A 16,639-nucleotide genomic window follows, 5' to 3' on the forward strand; every position below is an offset into this window, starting at 1 on the left:
GTTATAGCACAAAGACTTGACAAGATGTGAGCAACTCTTAGTGTTGATGACTGTTAAAAGAAGAAGACTTTTGCATGGCTAGAATCTGAAATAGGATGTATTGGAGATTTCTTTATCACACTGTTCATTTATGTAAGAGTAGGTCAAACATGAATGACATTTATGTGGATTTTTTGCATTCTCCAAAATCACGAAGTGACAGGATAGGCCTATAAACTAAAGATTGCTGATTAATTGTCTTTCTTTTAGCAGCTGGAGATTATTACAATTCTGAAGTTTATGTAGACCTGTCACAATTTTTGTGCATAGGATTGTCTTGTACTGGAATTCCAGTTCAATGGAAAACAAGGAAGCAAAAGAAATATAAACCTACCCTGAGAAATACTGGATAAATAGAGGGAAAGAAAGAAAGAAAGAAAGAAAGAAAGAAAGAAAGAAAGAAAGAAAGAAAGAAAGAAAGAAAGAAAGAAAGAAAGAAAGAAAGAAAGAAAGAAAGAAAGAAAGAAAGAAAGAAAGAAAGAAAGAAAGAAAGAAAGAAAGAAAGAAAGAAAGAAAGAAAGAAAGAAAGAAAGAAAGAAAGAAAGAAAGAAAGAAAGAAAGAAAGAAAGAAAGAAAGAAAGAGAAAGAGAGAAAGAGAGAAAGAGAGAAGAGAGAGAGAGAGAGAGAGAGAGAGAGAGAGAAAGAGAGAAAGAGAGAAAGAAAGAAAGAAAGAAAGAAAGAAAGAAAGAAAGAAAGAAAGAAAGAAAGAAAGAAAGAAAGAAAGAAAGAAAGAAAGAAAGAAAGAAAGAAAGAAAGAAAGAAAGAGAAAGAAAGAAAGAGAAAATCTGCGATTTCTGCTAACCTAGCAAATGTATCAGCTCAAAAGTCAATGTTCTTGCAACTAATTTGGATGTATGGTTTGCTAAGGAGTATGACAGTATAGAACACCATCTTCTTTGTAATTCATATTGTAGAGAAAGGAATTTTTGTAAACAGCCACCCTTCAAGTACCGGAATTTTTCTCCTCTTAATCTGTTTTTTCTTGCAGAGAAGTGTAAAGCAGTGGCATGGGAAAACAGAATGATAAAATTTTAAGTGTATTTATTGTGAAATATTTAGTTTCAAGACACAATCTCTGAGACATATTTTGAAAATGATAAAACAGTGTGGATCCATCTTCTCATAAAAGATAAACTCTGGAAACAGATTCCACTTTAAATAAAGATTTGGATTACCATCCCCATTTACAAAAACTTTCATTATTATAGTATCCTAAAAAAATTACAAAGGAAGCATTAGGACCACAAAACAAAAGCTTTCAGACTTTATTCTAAAAATCTTTGGACTTAAATCCTTTAATTCAAGACTTATAGTTATTTCCCCATAAGAACACAAGTATTACTTGGAGGATATGTAGTCTAAAAAATTCTTGTTACCTTGCTGTTTGGGTTGATTTTTTTCTTTCAATTGATCAAAATAATTTATTCTTTAATGTATCTTCTAGTCCTAAAATGTTGATAGGTTTTTTTTAAGAAATTACACTTCAAAATTATCTTTAATTATACTTACAACCCAAATCCAGAAAAAAAATTGTTCTTCTCTAATTTTCATCATGCGAGTCAGTTGCAATGAAGTAGCTCATGATTAATTGCAGCACAGTCAGAATGGGATTTACCTCCTCTAAATTTAGCCCCGTGAGAGTTTGGCAAGTGTGAAGTATTCCAAAAAGGTAACTTTAGCCATTCAAGCTAATCTTTCAGGGCTCCCTCTATAGCTTTCAATAGATCCAGAGCCAAAAATCCTAACTGCTCTGCACTGAGCCTTGAAAGCCTAAGTAAATGCTCCTCCTTTGTCTGACATGCCTTACTAGCTCTCCTTGTCTTCACTCTAGTCATAAAATTTCCTTTGATAGCTCCTAGAAACAAAAAGCATCTCATCTTAAAACAGATGGAGCAGACAAAGCTACAGAATATTGTGAGCTTGTAGACTAAGTTGCTTTTTTTCCCCTCCATTGCCAAATACAGTTTCTGGAGAAAAAGCACAGAAATAAAATTAACTTAGTAAAAGATACAGACATTTTGAGTCAAAGGTAGTGAAAGCTTTGAAGTAACTTACATCTAAGTCTCTCAGAAAGAAATCCAAATTGGATACCTGGAACACACAGAAGAAAATAATTTGCAATTACTTTTCCCCTGGTCCTGTCTCAGCTGAAATCAATAAACAAATGGACATGTATCAGGTTAAAGGTTGGTCTGAAGGTTTAGTTTAACTGAAATAGTTGACTTAGAACAATGACTAGAATGAATAACCACAGTGAAGCATCTCATTCTTAGCACTTATTCTATTACATTGATGTTGATACACTGAATGCATTAAAGTGTTATGAAAACAGTCAACAAAATGAGGCGATAGGTCATTAATTTTTAATGACTTCACTTAATTATTTATTTTATTCTTTTTTAAGAACTCCATATGGTAGTATTGGATCAGTTATTTTAATATTTTTATGCAGACTGCAATTTATGACATACTAGCTTCATAAATTTGTGGGCTCATACTCTATATTGCTAATACTATCATTATGCCAATCTGTGTGCAATTTAATTTTTAAATAATCTACTGGAAAAAACTGACAGCTATGATAACAATGGGTTGTGAGACAAATAGCTCAAATGGCAATTTTTCCTTGGCATATGTTTTAATGAGTTTATATTGTGTGGAGCTTAGGTCAATTAAATGTAAAAGCAGATTCTTGCTATTAGTTCTTTCTTATTGATTTGGTATAAACAATACCATGTAAAAATTAACAATGCTTCATATATTCTCCCTTAGCAACTATGCCTGGTGCTATGATAGGGCTACTGGTTGTGGGTTTGTTCAGCTGATTTCCAGCATGTCCAGGGAACACAAGATACTTTGGGCTGAATGGAAGTCTTAACAATGAGGCTTGCAGCTGTTTCTGTGAGCTTGTGAATGCCCAAATCGGGAAATAATACCCAGAGTAGAGCATATGTCTATCACCTATTTATTTAAAATAAACATCCTTTTTTTCTGTAAAGACAGCCCTAGACTCTGTTTTTCACCTTTTCTACTATATGACAGCAGTTGTGACATTTGCACAAAAATCATCCTCTACAAGACTTTCCCTAACTACTTTCCTAACTTCAGGAGAAATTAAAATCTCTGTTTTATCTCTATGAAATTATTCTGCCCATAGATAAGGACCTGATCACTCTCTTTATCAGTCAGCAATTCCTGAAACCTGCTGACTTTTCATCAAACACAGTAAGAGATTCATCAATTAAAATACTTTAAAGAGGAGCCAGTGATGAGGGATTTTGAAAGCCCAGTGGGCTCTGTTGTGGGGTCTCCATCCTGTGAGATGGATTGCATTGACTGCACAATTACAAAGCACAAAGATTAATTTTGCAATTGTGTAATAGCACTGCATATGAAATCTAGGAAGCTATTTAAGAATAACTAAATTGATTTTAGGGCTTTAGCTAATAACTTTAACTAGGGACTAAAATCAACATGGGTAGAAAGGTCTCTGCCAACTGCTTCACTGTTGTGTGCTAGGAATGAAAGAAAAATAAGAAGGTTTGGACTAAACCAAATTAATTTTCTATTAACAGAGTTAATAAATACGTCTTTGTTGTTTTAACTGCTGTGATTTGATGACCATATTTTTGAATTATGACTAAACCATGTAGTATTTTTAGCCCACTGAAGTTTTGAATCAAAATTAGTTAAAACCTTGATTTTTAAAATTATCTTAATTTCCACATAGACAACTGACATTTTTAGAACTTCAAGTCTAAGCAATAATTTCAGTTTTGTAATGTTTGCTTCTTGCAAAACAATGGAATTTGGCTTCTGCAAATATTAGCAGAACTGATTTGTTCTTTGGATAGGTGAATTGAAAAATAAAAACTACATAAATTAACAGAGGTACATAAGCTTGGCCCACTCCACAAATTAAAACCCTTTCCAGTAGTATTTCATACTTCTAGTAATTTAAAATCCTAATTAATAATTATATCTTTTGATATTTATGTCTTAGAAATATTAGAAGTGAAAAAAATCTTTTGTTGAAGGAAAATATGAATATTTCATATAAGGAGAAATTTTCCTGTAGTCATCTCAAAAAAGACTCATTCTAGAATTAAATGAAACCCGTCAGTTGTGATTCTGTATGTTTTACAGAAAAGAGCTGATTCAGTGGAACTGAGTGCAGTGTTTCCAATTCTTTCTGGCAAGTGGAAGAATAAAGAAGAATGAAGTCAGGATCACACCATGGGAATACCATCATATTTTTCTAATTAACTCCATTCAAGAAAACCTTAATTGAATATTTTACAGTTAAGATAATAATGCTGCTAAGCAGCAATGCAATTTGCTGAAGTCAACAAAGCATGACCATGATAATGTAAAGAAAAATTCAAAGAGAGTGAATTTTCCCATTATTCATATCTTATTCCCTTAGGATTTTATTTTCTGTGCTCTAGTTTTTAACCTCAGAGTCATATTCATGTATTATTAAATCACTAACAACTGTTGTTTAAAAATCTTGGCTTCCTGAGCCCAGTTAATAATGCAGATGAGCAGTCTACCTCCCTAGGGGAATTTTCCTCTGTGGAAGCTGGTATGACTTCCACTCAATAAGTTTGCGCACGGAATTATATTTTTGATGGGCTCTGCTTGTACACATAATTTGAAAATAATTTGTAGTGAAGTTTGTCTGGAAATTTGACCCATTACTTTTGCTTCTTTACTTTTACATTACCCATTTTAGTAAGTAAATAATACATTTTTTTGCCATGGGTACTCAAATAAATCAAATAGCTAGTAAGTTATGCACTTGGCATCCTTGCAGACAGTATATGCTTGCATTATTTGGCAAAAGGTAAAAGTACACGTGTGTTGTGAGCAGCACTTCATATCTATGAACAGTTAAGCTGGGAGAACAGTGGTTATGCTGTTCTAGGCCTGTGTAACCACACATTTGGAATCTCTGAATAAATTGCTGAATGAACTTCAGTGGCTATTACATTTATGAGGTTTACAGAGGGCAGATGCCCCCTTTCTGATTATTGGTAGCTGCCACATCCCCATTTGGACCTTCAGCAGGTTCCAGAAAGCAATGCAAGTTAGTCCTTAAATAAACAGTATTGATTCGCTGAAAATTTTGACATCTTGAAATCTTTGGTCATGAGCAAAATCCCAAGGCAGCCCAACTGGGCCTTTCCTTTTTAATTCCTCCCCTGCAGTTTGACAGATCTTGTAGGAAAAGTGCAGAAGAATTGATGGAGTCACTGACAATTCTGTAACTTTGCTCAGCCATTCTGAGGCTCAAACAGTCCACCACGGGCTGAAGTAAATGTCTTCACATTGCAAAATCTTCCTGGGTTTGAGAAAAAGGGGCAAATAACTGGAACAAGGAATTACAAATGAGAATGAAGAGATTCTAAGCAACTTGGGACCTTCATTCTCTGGAAGAGTTTTACATTATTCTAGAGAACTCCCTTTTATTGTGCTGTTAGCAACTGGGAAGCCTTTCCACTGGCTGGATGCTTATTTAACTTGGAAGGCAAAGCCATTTGTTCTGTAGTAAATGTTTAAATTAGGCATATATTCTTCAGCATCTATTTCCAGAAGAAATCAAGGGACCAGCTATTTCCATATATTTCTGGCATGCTACAGTTAATTTTCTAATCCATGTGACTACAAATGGTGGTTTCCTATTTTTACTCAGCACTGACTGTCAAAGTAAAAGGAAGTACAAAGCTGATACACTGCAAATGAACTATCTTTTTTTTAAAGCTCAGAGATAATTGAAATACAGAACAATATCATCATAGTTCTGAACATGGAAAAATAGAATGCTTTCTGGATCAAAGGTATCTTTTGTGCTCTGAGATAAAGCTGCTGAACTACCTAAATATGCTTAACAGAAACTGAAGACTGTAGCTTGAATGCTAGTTTTCAAATGAGGATTTATTTTTAGATGCAGCTCATGAATTGCTAAACCCAGAATTTTCAAGTGGAAGTGCAGAGCTGTTGCTGCAACCGTGTGCTAACAGAAATTGTGATTAAAACAGAACAGGTAATGGCACAAGCAGAGCAACTACATATATTTAGATTTCTTCCATACCCTGTATTGTGACAACAGAAGTAATACATGTACACATGTATTTCATCCTGTGCTGCAAAAATTAATTTACTATTTGTCTTATAATTGCTTATGTAGTCTCCATCTTAAACCAGGACTCTGCAGTCATCTGCTGATGTATATTGTAAATGGCATATAGACAGAATAGAGATTACAAAGAGATAATAAAACAATGATGGTCTGCATGCTGGGTTTTGCTTGGTTTCTGCTCATCAATAGCCTAAATGTGATAAGTTGTGTGTCACAGAAAGGAAGGGCTTTAAGGAAGCATTTGAAGGGGCCTTATGAAATAAAAGAGAAACTCCTTTTGAAGTGAAATGGAGAGAGCCAACAGCAGGTGAACCCTGATGGTCTTCACTCCAACACAATGTGTGGAAAGCACTGGATGCTGTTACAGGCAGCGAGGAGAGTTGGCATCATAATAACAAGCAGCACCCTAATGAATAGAAAATGGAGAACCATAAGCCACAGGTGAAGACACTTAGCTTGTGCTTGCTGTGGTGGGGAAGGATTGTACACTGAGCAGTGCCATGATTTCTGGTAATAATCTGAATGTATACGTATGTCTGCCTCTGCTGCAAGCAAGGTGAGGTCTGTAGAAATACAAGATGCAGGCAAACCCCTTCTTACGGAGTTTTGACAAAACATACAGCTAAGGAGGATTTGGTAACTGAGTCACATGTAGTTTTTACTTTAAAAATCTTGGCTGAGCAAAAGTATGTGGATGGGTGATAATTCTGAAGAGTATCAGTTTTCCATTACAAGTTGGAGCTATAACTTTCCATTTATTTTAACTTGCATGAAATTCATTCTAAAGTCAATCTTCTCACATCTGTTTTGTTTTAGTGTTGTTACACTCTGCAAGGAGACTGTGGTTTAGAGAGTTAATCAGAAGAAAAAATTGTAATGGGTAGAGGAGGAGAATCTATGTCGTTATTGAATCTCCACCATTGTTTTTCTCTCTTGAGACCTGATACAAAGTGAAGTGAAAAAGAACCCCTTTCACTATCTTACTTTGAGCTTTGGGTTTGTCTCCCTTACCTTATTAGTTGTACCAGCAAGAAGACCAAATAAATTAATAGGGATGAATATGATATTGATATCAAACAATCTGTAGAATTGTTGATGACACTGAAGATGCACTCTCCAGTACATTTAATTCAGAGATATTCAAAATAAGAAGTGCAGGTATTCTGGGATAATAAATAAACCAATATGCGACTTTTGATTTGCTGATCCCTCTGAAAGTATTGGTCTGATTCAATCTACTTCCAGGTGCTAGAGGTGTCCTGCTCTGCACTGCTTGCATTGTATGCTCTACTGTGTTATAGCTGAAGCAATCTACTAGAGAATTGTGAGGCAGGAATGAACAGAAGCTGAACTTTTTCCCAAAAAGCTTCAGCTTGTATCATGGTTAATTTGGCTCTTTTTGTTCCAATTACCCTCCAGACTTATGCCCAGATTTACAGTTTTCCCAAGCAATATCAGAAAAATAAAATGATAACGTATTTCCTAATTTCTGTCATCTTTTTTTTTTAATTTTTCAAAGATGTTAACATTTTTTTTTAATTTGCCTACCACAGGGGAAAAATATGTATGCTGTATCTTCCTTCTTCTGTCTTTCCTTTGTCATAGCACTGCTCTTCTGGGAGAGACCCCTGTCTTTTTGTGACTGCATGCAGATGCATCTTTCCTGAACCTGGATGTGACATTGAAAGGTTGCTAGACAGTCTTAGGACATGTCTTTACTAAGATAAAATTCAAATTTAGGTCAGACTTTATAAAGAAAAAGAAAAGGCAATGTTCTTCCCTCAATAGATATTCCTGTTTATCTATAGGTTGCCTTTGAGGGTACTTCTGCCTGTAACCTCTTGATCTCCACAAGTCCTTAGGGCACTGGCACAGTTGGAATAACAGTCATGAGATGTGATTTTCTACAAATGGTACTGCAGAAATCCATACTGAGAAAGTGTGAAGGGGTGTCTGATGAGGGTGAGGCATTTCTGCTTTCCCTCTCCTTGTTGAACTATTTCCTGGGTTGTTAGCATGTGGAAATGATTGCAGCAGCAAACTGAAAATCTACAGACAGCTTTAAAACTATCTGAAATATGCAGAGGCTTTGTGATCCAAGAGGGATGGTTATGAGTGATCACTTCCATCTCCTGTATCACCCACAAGAAAGATGCCCCATTTCTTTAGCTGCAGCTGTTCCTCCCCAGTGCTACCAACGTGACCCAGTCCTGCCTGACACAGGGGTGGTCGCAGGTGAGAGTTCATGAATGAGGTGCATGAGGTGCAAAACAGAAGATGGGAGACTGCATTAAAAACATGTCCTGGGTGCTGTTTGGTTTTAGTTTTCCATGCCAGCTTCAGAGGCACAAAGGTAATGTGCACGTACCTGGGTGGCAACAAGGAATACCTAGCAACCCTGATGCCATATTCACCATGGGTTTTGGCAATCAGTATAATGTTGTTTTCCTACCAGTAATTATGGCTCTGAGAAGTATAAAATGCCTGTGTTCATTCCAGTGGAAGATTAAGTTTGAAGTCCAAAGTGAAACCTTAAAATTTCCACCATTATTAGTTATAACACTGTTAATAATTTTAGCAGAAATATGCAGATATTTCAAGCTTGTTAATGGAATTTTTAAACAATGTCACCAGGTTTTCTTCTGATTTGACTTGATACCTACATTTTACTAAGAATTTAAAATGAAAAAGTTTACCTTGTGATGGAATAACGTTCTGGAATATGGTTTAGTAAATGGTCCTTTTTAAATGTGTTTTTTCCTCTCATGTTTGTAATAATTTTAAATTAATGCATCTACAGTTGAAAAATGAGTGTTGTACTCTCCTGGGCATGTTTATTATGGCAGCAAATGGTTTATGGTCATCTTCAGTTAAGACTGACAATAAAGACTCTATTCCATAATACCCATGAATTAAACCCAATATCCCCTTTTAAATTTTTTTTAATGCAATTTCTGTAACTCCATGTTTCCCTACTTTGTCCATACTTCTAGAGGAATGCTGCTTCCATATTCTGTTTGGAAGTAGAATACTCTGTTTGGAACTCAGTTTTATGCTGAATGTCACGTTTTTTTCCAGTAACATATTGCTGTTAATTCCTCTGATTTCTCAGACTTTTTAAGATGTGCATTTCACTGCCACTCACCCTCTGCTGCTTTAAATGGTGAGATTAGGTGCAATGTCCCTTGCCAGTTCATCTTTCCCTGGATTCTCTTTCCCCTCTCTTGGGTCGATCATGCTGAAGGTAGCTAAAATCTAATTTTATCTAACATGTCAATGTCACTCTATTAACTTTCCTCTGTGGTATGCTGTTTCCATTATAGGAGTTTAGAGGTTTGGGAAAAGGATGAATATCCAGCGTTAGCCAGGCAAAATTGGGGTTTCTTCCAAAGCTTCTCAGAGTCTTTGTTCATGCACTTCTTTTCTCCTCACACCAATATGTCATTTATCCATATCATGGTATGCTGCATTAGCATCTGTAATTCACTGATTTTCCAGCAAAGCTGCTGATGGGCTGTGCAATGGAAATGCCAGTCAGAGGAAACTATTTCCTTCAAAGTAGTATGCTCACAAAAATGGCGTGGGTTGGATTTTTTTTCCTTAACAGTACCTGCTTGCAACCTGCCAACACATCGCATGCATAAAAATATTTGCCAACTGACACATCTCCAGAAGTACCTCTTCTTGTGGAAATTTTCCTTGAGGAAAATGTTCACTTTACATATATATGTGTGTGTGTGTGTGTGTGTTTGTATGCAAAGTGAACATTACATATATATAGATGTAAAGTATGTAAAGTGAGCATTGTATATACATGTAAATAATTTCCAGGATGATACACATCAGGTAAGATGTGTGTAAGATTGTTTGTTTAGTGATGATGAGTGGGTAATCGACTCTGCTTTCCTACTAAGTGCACAAATGTTAGAACATTGAGCCCGTCCAGCTTCATTTTCAACTGCTGCTCTAGAGGGACATAAAAATGTGCTAAAAGTCAGGAGCTGGGTGGTGACTGGGCTATTAACTACCTTACTTTCTGCACTATTAGAAGAGCTTCTCTCCTGTGGATCATATACTGAGGCAGAACCACATTTATTTTTCCTTGCTGTCTCACTGAAGAAAAAAAACGTAAAATCATAAAACAGCCTATGTTGGAAGGGACCTTAAAAATGATCTTGTTCCACCCTCACTGCTGTGGACAGGGACACCTTTCACTGGAGCAGGTTGCTCAGAGCTCCATGCATCTTCTTGATTTGATCACAAACTTGACACTGTTTTAACTCAGAAATGAGATTTAGATTTCATCTGTTTGTGCTACTACAAAGTGAGGCTTTTTCCATGTCTATTATTTACCCATATATCTAGCTCCTAAACCCATATTGTGAAAATCAGGTCACAATTAGACACCTCCACTTTCACATCCCTCCTTTTTGTCATCTGTAAGTTCCTGTGTTGATGACAGTGCACTCATTGCTAACCTCCATGTGTCTGGCACCACAGTACTTTGTACACCCAATCCTCAGCGGATACCTCGCTGTGCTGCAATAGTCCATTGGTCTGTGCAGCATTCTCCCGAATTCTAGCATTTCAGGAGAGCCAGCAATGCTGTTTGTCATCCTCTCTGTCCTCTCTGTCCCCATTGTGTGCACCGCTAAACAATTACGCCATGTATTGCGGTTTTTGCGTCTTTTTCAAGTTCTCAAAGGCAGGGTCTCTAACAGAGGCCTGTTTCATTCAGGGTTTCAGTCTAACCGGTCAGCACTGTGTCACAGGCACCTCTGCACAGCACAATAACCAACCCCACTGGTCCACAAAACAAAAGGGCCTCTGTGGCAACAGGCTGCCACAGAAGAGACACTACCATGGAGACTATTCGTGATCCTGTAAGAAATATCCATTGTATTTCACATCCCTTTGTTCTGAAAGCAGTAGGAAATATCTCACGTCCATTCATCACGAGCCAATGGGTTATCCCAAGTTTAGAGTTTGGGAATTGGAAAAGTGTTAAAACTCACCAAAAATAGTCTGGGACCAAAAATCTGCCCGGGATGAGAAAAGTGGAAAGGAAGGGAAACATCTTTCAGCTGAGCTGGAAAAGTACCCACAAGTACTCAAGCTTCAACTTGAGAATTAAAGTATGAAGAAAAGGGAGTTACCTGCACTATCCAAGTAATTATTAGTTTTGGAATAAAGCACGTGGGTGCATGTATACACAAGTACAAGAAGAGCTGAAGAGAAAAAGGGAAGAGATTAAAGCCGACTTCTTGTGGGTAATACCACAACTTTTAATTTGATAATAGGCATTTGCATTCTTTTTTTACATCCGTGAACCTTGTTTCAGTTTTCCTGAGTTGCACTGCCTGTCTTCCCTGAATTCACATGTGAAGTAATATTTTGTGGGTAGGTGCAGCACAAGGAGGTTGCAGACAAGACATGTTGTTGCTGTGATCAAACATTTTTTGGATGTGTGCAAGGCCCACGTGCTCATCCAGCACCGCAGGGCCAAATGACATTCCAGGAGCAGCTGCCCAGCCACGGCATCCACGCTCAGTGCACCTTCCCCGCAGGGAAAGCTGAAGCTCTTGTCTCAGATTTCTACCTGAAAAAAAAAAAAATCTGAGACAATCTTACTTGAAAACATTTTGTAACCCATTCTGTGCATTATTTACTCCAAGATAAGAATACAGAAGTTCTGTGAATTCACTCAAACCCAGGCTACAAATCTGATGGTAAAAACTTGGGGGTTTTACTTTATATTCTTTGTGGACATGCAGAAAGAATTTTTATAGAAGCTAGTGCATTCTTGATGTTAATGAAGATTTGATTTTATTTTTTTCTCCGACTTTTGTTTTTTTTTTTAATTTAGGTATCATTCTTTCAAAGTTGCAAGTGAACATCTCAGTCAGTATATGATCTCAAACTTATTTTTGGAACACGTAAAAATACCAAAAGGGTTCTCTAATCTTTTGATGAGATAAAATTACTTCTGAAGGATAAAATTAGCATGCTGTAAATTTTCCAACAATTATATTTTTACAGCCCTAGCATGTGTATTATACAGTGTATTTTTAAAGTATCAGTACTCTGAAATATACATTAGGTACATCTTCTGCAAACTGTATTTTGAATAAAATTTTAATGTGATAATTATTTTTTAAATCTCATTATTTATGAAGAATCATTCATATTGTATAATCTTGTTATTACAAGAAATAAAATATTAATGAAACAGGCATCCTGGTTTTGGCTAGGATAGAGATAATTTTCTTCCTAGTAGCTGGTTCAGTGCTGTGTTTTGGATTTAGTATGAGAACAATGTTGGTAACACAGTGATGTTTTATTTGTGGCTCAGTAGTGCTTACCCTGAGTCAAGGACTTCTCAGTGTCTCGTGCTCTGCCAGTGAGGAGGGGCACGAGAAGCCAGGAGGGAGCACGGCCAGGACAGCTGAGCTGAACTGGCCAGGGGGATACGCCATACCAGGGAATGTCGTGGCCCGTGTACAAACTGGGGGGAGTTGGCCTGGAGGCACAGATCACAGCTCAGGGCTGGCTGGGCTTCAGCCACTGGGTGGTGAACAACTGTATTGTGCATCGCTTGCCTTTCTGGAGGTTTAGTCCCCTTTTATTTTTGTTTGGTTTTGGTTTTTTTGCTACTTCCAGTTTGATTTTTTTACTATGAATATTTTTATGGTTATTGTTCCCATAGTGTCCTACTTTTTTCAATTATTAAAATGTTGTTATTTCAATCTATGGGTTTGAACTTTTTCTGATTCTCTTCCCTATCCCACTGTGGTGGGGAGAGTGAGTGAGTGAGTGAGTGAGTGAGTGAGTGAGTGAGTGAGTGAGTGAGTGAGTGAGTGAGTGAGTGAGAATCTGTGAGGAGGTTAGGTACTGGCTGGGGCTAAACCATGACACAGAATTAAAGAAAAAATGGTTTAAAGTAATTTAAATTTGAAATTTAGATTCCAAAATCAGGAGGGAGGGGACTGATGGATCGAAAGCACACTGATCCCACTACCCAGAGTTCAACAAACAGAAATGAACATGTGCCATCTGTGTTTTCTGAAAAACAGGAAAGAAAATACAGTATAAGGGGAACCAGCTTTTCAAGGGATCATAGGTTACCAATAAAAATCTGCTTTGTGCTACACTAATCAGCATATTCATAAATGGTCTAGAAAAGAGATGACCAGTCAGTGACAAAGCCTGATGAGGCTATTATTTTGGTTAATAAAGATGAGACAACCTTGATTATGTGCAGGAAAGTTTAAGGGAGTGACTGACTGATAAAATTGCAGCGGAGGTCAGTGTAGATGCAATGTCCTGCACAAGAGGAAAAGGGCCCTTACTTCAGGTATGAAATGGCAGGATCTGATCTGGTCATTTCTTCTCAGGAAAGATCCTGGAGTTATGAAAACAGCCCTATGGGAACATCTGCCTGGTCATCACCAGATGAAAAATTAAAATAAATAAAATAATACTAGTAAGTAGTAAGAAATCAGCCAAGAACAAAACAAATAATATCTTTTTGCTGCCACAAAAATCCATATTTTGCTTGCATCTTCTGTATAGGTAAAGAACCATAGAAATATTGGTTGAGAGGGACCTCTGCAGGTCACCCAGCTCAACCTTTCCCCTGCAGCAGGACTACTGCCAACACCAGATCAGATCAGCTGTGGCTTTGTTTATCTGAGTGTTGGAAACCACCAAGGATGGTGATTCCACAACCTGCCTGGGTCATTTGTTCCAGTGTTGCATATTCCTTTTGCTGAGGAAATTTTTCCCCATGACCAGTTTGAACCTCCCTAGCTGCAGTTGTAGCTCACAACACAGCTGCCCAATCCAAGTAAACTCCTTGTTTTCTACTTGCCACTGCCAAGAAGTGTTTGGCTGCATCTTCCTTCAGATGCTTTTCTGGTCCCTGAACATCAGCAATAGGATGGAAAACAGGAATATTTTTGATGTAAAGCTTGGCTAACTTTAATAGAATTCTTCAGAGTGGGAGAGGAGTTACAGAGTATATGATAGAGAACTGGTGAGCATCAAATGAAGATAGCAGTTGCCAGCCTGGAAAGACACTAAAAGAGGCAAGATTTTGCACAAAGATATGTTTGACCTGGAGAACTTGTTACCAGAGCAAGTCGTAGATACTACAGATCAATGTAGGTTAAAGGGAAGATGGGCAGGAACCCAACAGAGAAATCTAGTGAAGGTTGCTAAGATCATAGAAACTGCACCTGCCTCATAAAATCTCTGAGCCTGAAATGTTGGTGGCAGTGAAATGCTGGAGGGAACTACTGCCTTCAGTAATGCAACCGATGTTGATCTAGCACACCCCTTGGTCTCACCCACTGCGGAAGCTCTTATGTTCAATATATTGTTTGTAAAACTTCACCACTTTGCCTGCATTTCTCTCTTGCCTTGTTACTTACATCAGTAATTCTTTAGGTCACTTTCTCTGGCATAGGAAATGTTATTATATTTTTACTATTTTGCTTTGTTTTTGAGTTGTGTGCACAAACAACAGCAAACTCAGAAGTGCAAATGAAATCTAAATTCTGAAGAAATAAGCCTCAGTCTTCAAAATGAAACTGCAACCTGCAGTTTGCTGGTCAAAGCCTTATTTCCAACCTGTTTACAAATTTGGTTCCACTAAGTTTTTGAAGTTAAGACTTTTAGAGGAAGGATATGCCTATGATTAAAAACACAATGCAGCACTCTGGAGATCTCATTCTGATCTCCAGCAATGCCACAAATTTCCTGCTGGTTTTGGCAAATCAATGGGCCTTCATTTAGCATGAAATGAGTTTTCAGCAGATGAACTCCATGGAAGTGCTTGTGTTAAGCACTGGCAGAACTGCTCAGTGAGGGGACTTTTCTTTTCACCTTGTCTGTCTGTGTGGCAGTGGGCAGCTTTGGGGAGGGCCCTGTTGTAGTGCCAGCGGGTGATCCTAGGAGGAGAGACCTCCACACGAAACTTTCTGCCCTGGGAGGAGAAACCACAGGAACACCGAGGGAAAGGAGGACGGCAAAGAAGAACAAAGAGTGATGAGGAAAGGAGGAAGGTGCTTCTCACCTGGCCTCAGAGGCCCAGAGGAGCGGGAATGGTGCAGAGGAGCGGGCAGGGAGGGTCCCTGAGGAGCAAGGCGCTCCAGAGGAGCGGGGCTGGGAGGCAGGGGTGAGGGCACGGGGAGCGGGCAGGCCACGGTCCGTGGGAACGCCATTCCCCGCTCCTCGCCTTGCCCAGGAGTGCCCCGGAGGGACAGGGGGAGCGGGCAGGCCACGGTCTGTGGGATCGCCATTCCCGCCCCTCGCCTTGCTCATGAGTGCCCCGGAGGGACCGGGAGAGCGGGCAGGCCACGGTCCGTGGGAGCGCCATGCCCGTTCCTCGCCTTGTCCAGGAGTGCTCCGGCGGGACAGGGAGAGCGGGCAGGCCACGGTCTGTGGGAGCGCCATTCCCGCTCCTCGCCCTGCCCAGGAGCGCTCCGGCGGGACAGGGAGAGCGGGCAGGCCACGGTCCATGGGAACGCCATTCCCGCTCCTCGCCTTGCTCAAGAATGCCCCGGCAGGACAGGGGGAGCGGGCAGGCCACGGTCCATAGGAGGGAGCGCCATTCCCCGCTCCTCGCCCTGCCCCGGAGTGCTCCGGCGGGACAGGGAGAGCGGGCAGGCCACGGTCTGTGGGAGCGCCATTCCCCGCTCCTCGCCTTGCCCAGGAGCGCCCGAGGGGACAGGGGGAGCGGGCAGGCCACGGTCCATAGGAGGGAGCGCCATTCCCCGCTCCTCGCCCTGCCCAGGAGTGCTCCGGCGGGACAGGGAGAGCGGGCAGGCCACGGTCTGTGGGAGCGCCATTCCCGCTCCTCGCCCTGCCCAGGAGCGCTCCGGCGGGACAGGGAGAGCGGGCAGGCCACGGTCTGTGGGAGCGCCATTCCCCGCTCCTCGCCTTGCCCAGGAGCGCCCGAGGGGACAGGGGGAGCGGGCAGGCCACGGTCCATGGGAACGCCATTCCCGCTCCTCGCCTTGCTCAAGAATGCCCCGGCAGGACAGGGGGAGCGGGCAGGCCACGGTCTGTGGGATAGCCATGCCCGCTCCTCGCCTTGCCCAGGACGACCGGCCCTCCGCGCTGCGGCCGCCCGCACAGGTGGAGCGGTGCGAACGGTGCGAGCCCCGCTGCCTTCTCTTGGGACGGAGTCCCTCCACCTCGCCGCTTGTCCCCCCCTCGCCCCCCGGCCTGCAGCCTCTCCCAGCCCGTCCCCGGGCGGGTCACCCCGGCACAGAGAAGCCGCCGCCGGGGCGATGCGCCTTCCCGCAGGCAGAGCCCCTTCTTCTCTTCACTTCCCATCCCATCCCATCCGAGGAGACACCGGGATCTGCCTCCGCTCCCCTCGGCCCTCCCCCTCGGCTTCCTCCCTCTCGCCTTCTTTTTCTTTTTTTCTTTCTTTCTTTTTTTTTTTTTTTT

This window comes from Melospiza melodia, chromosome 3 (genome assembly GCF_035770615.1).
Source record: "Melospiza melodia melodia isolate bMelMel2 chromosome 3, bMelMel2.pri, whole genome shotgun sequence".
Lineage (NCBI taxonomy): Eukaryota > Metazoa > Chordata > Aves > Passeriformes > Passerellidae > Melospiza > Melospiza melodia.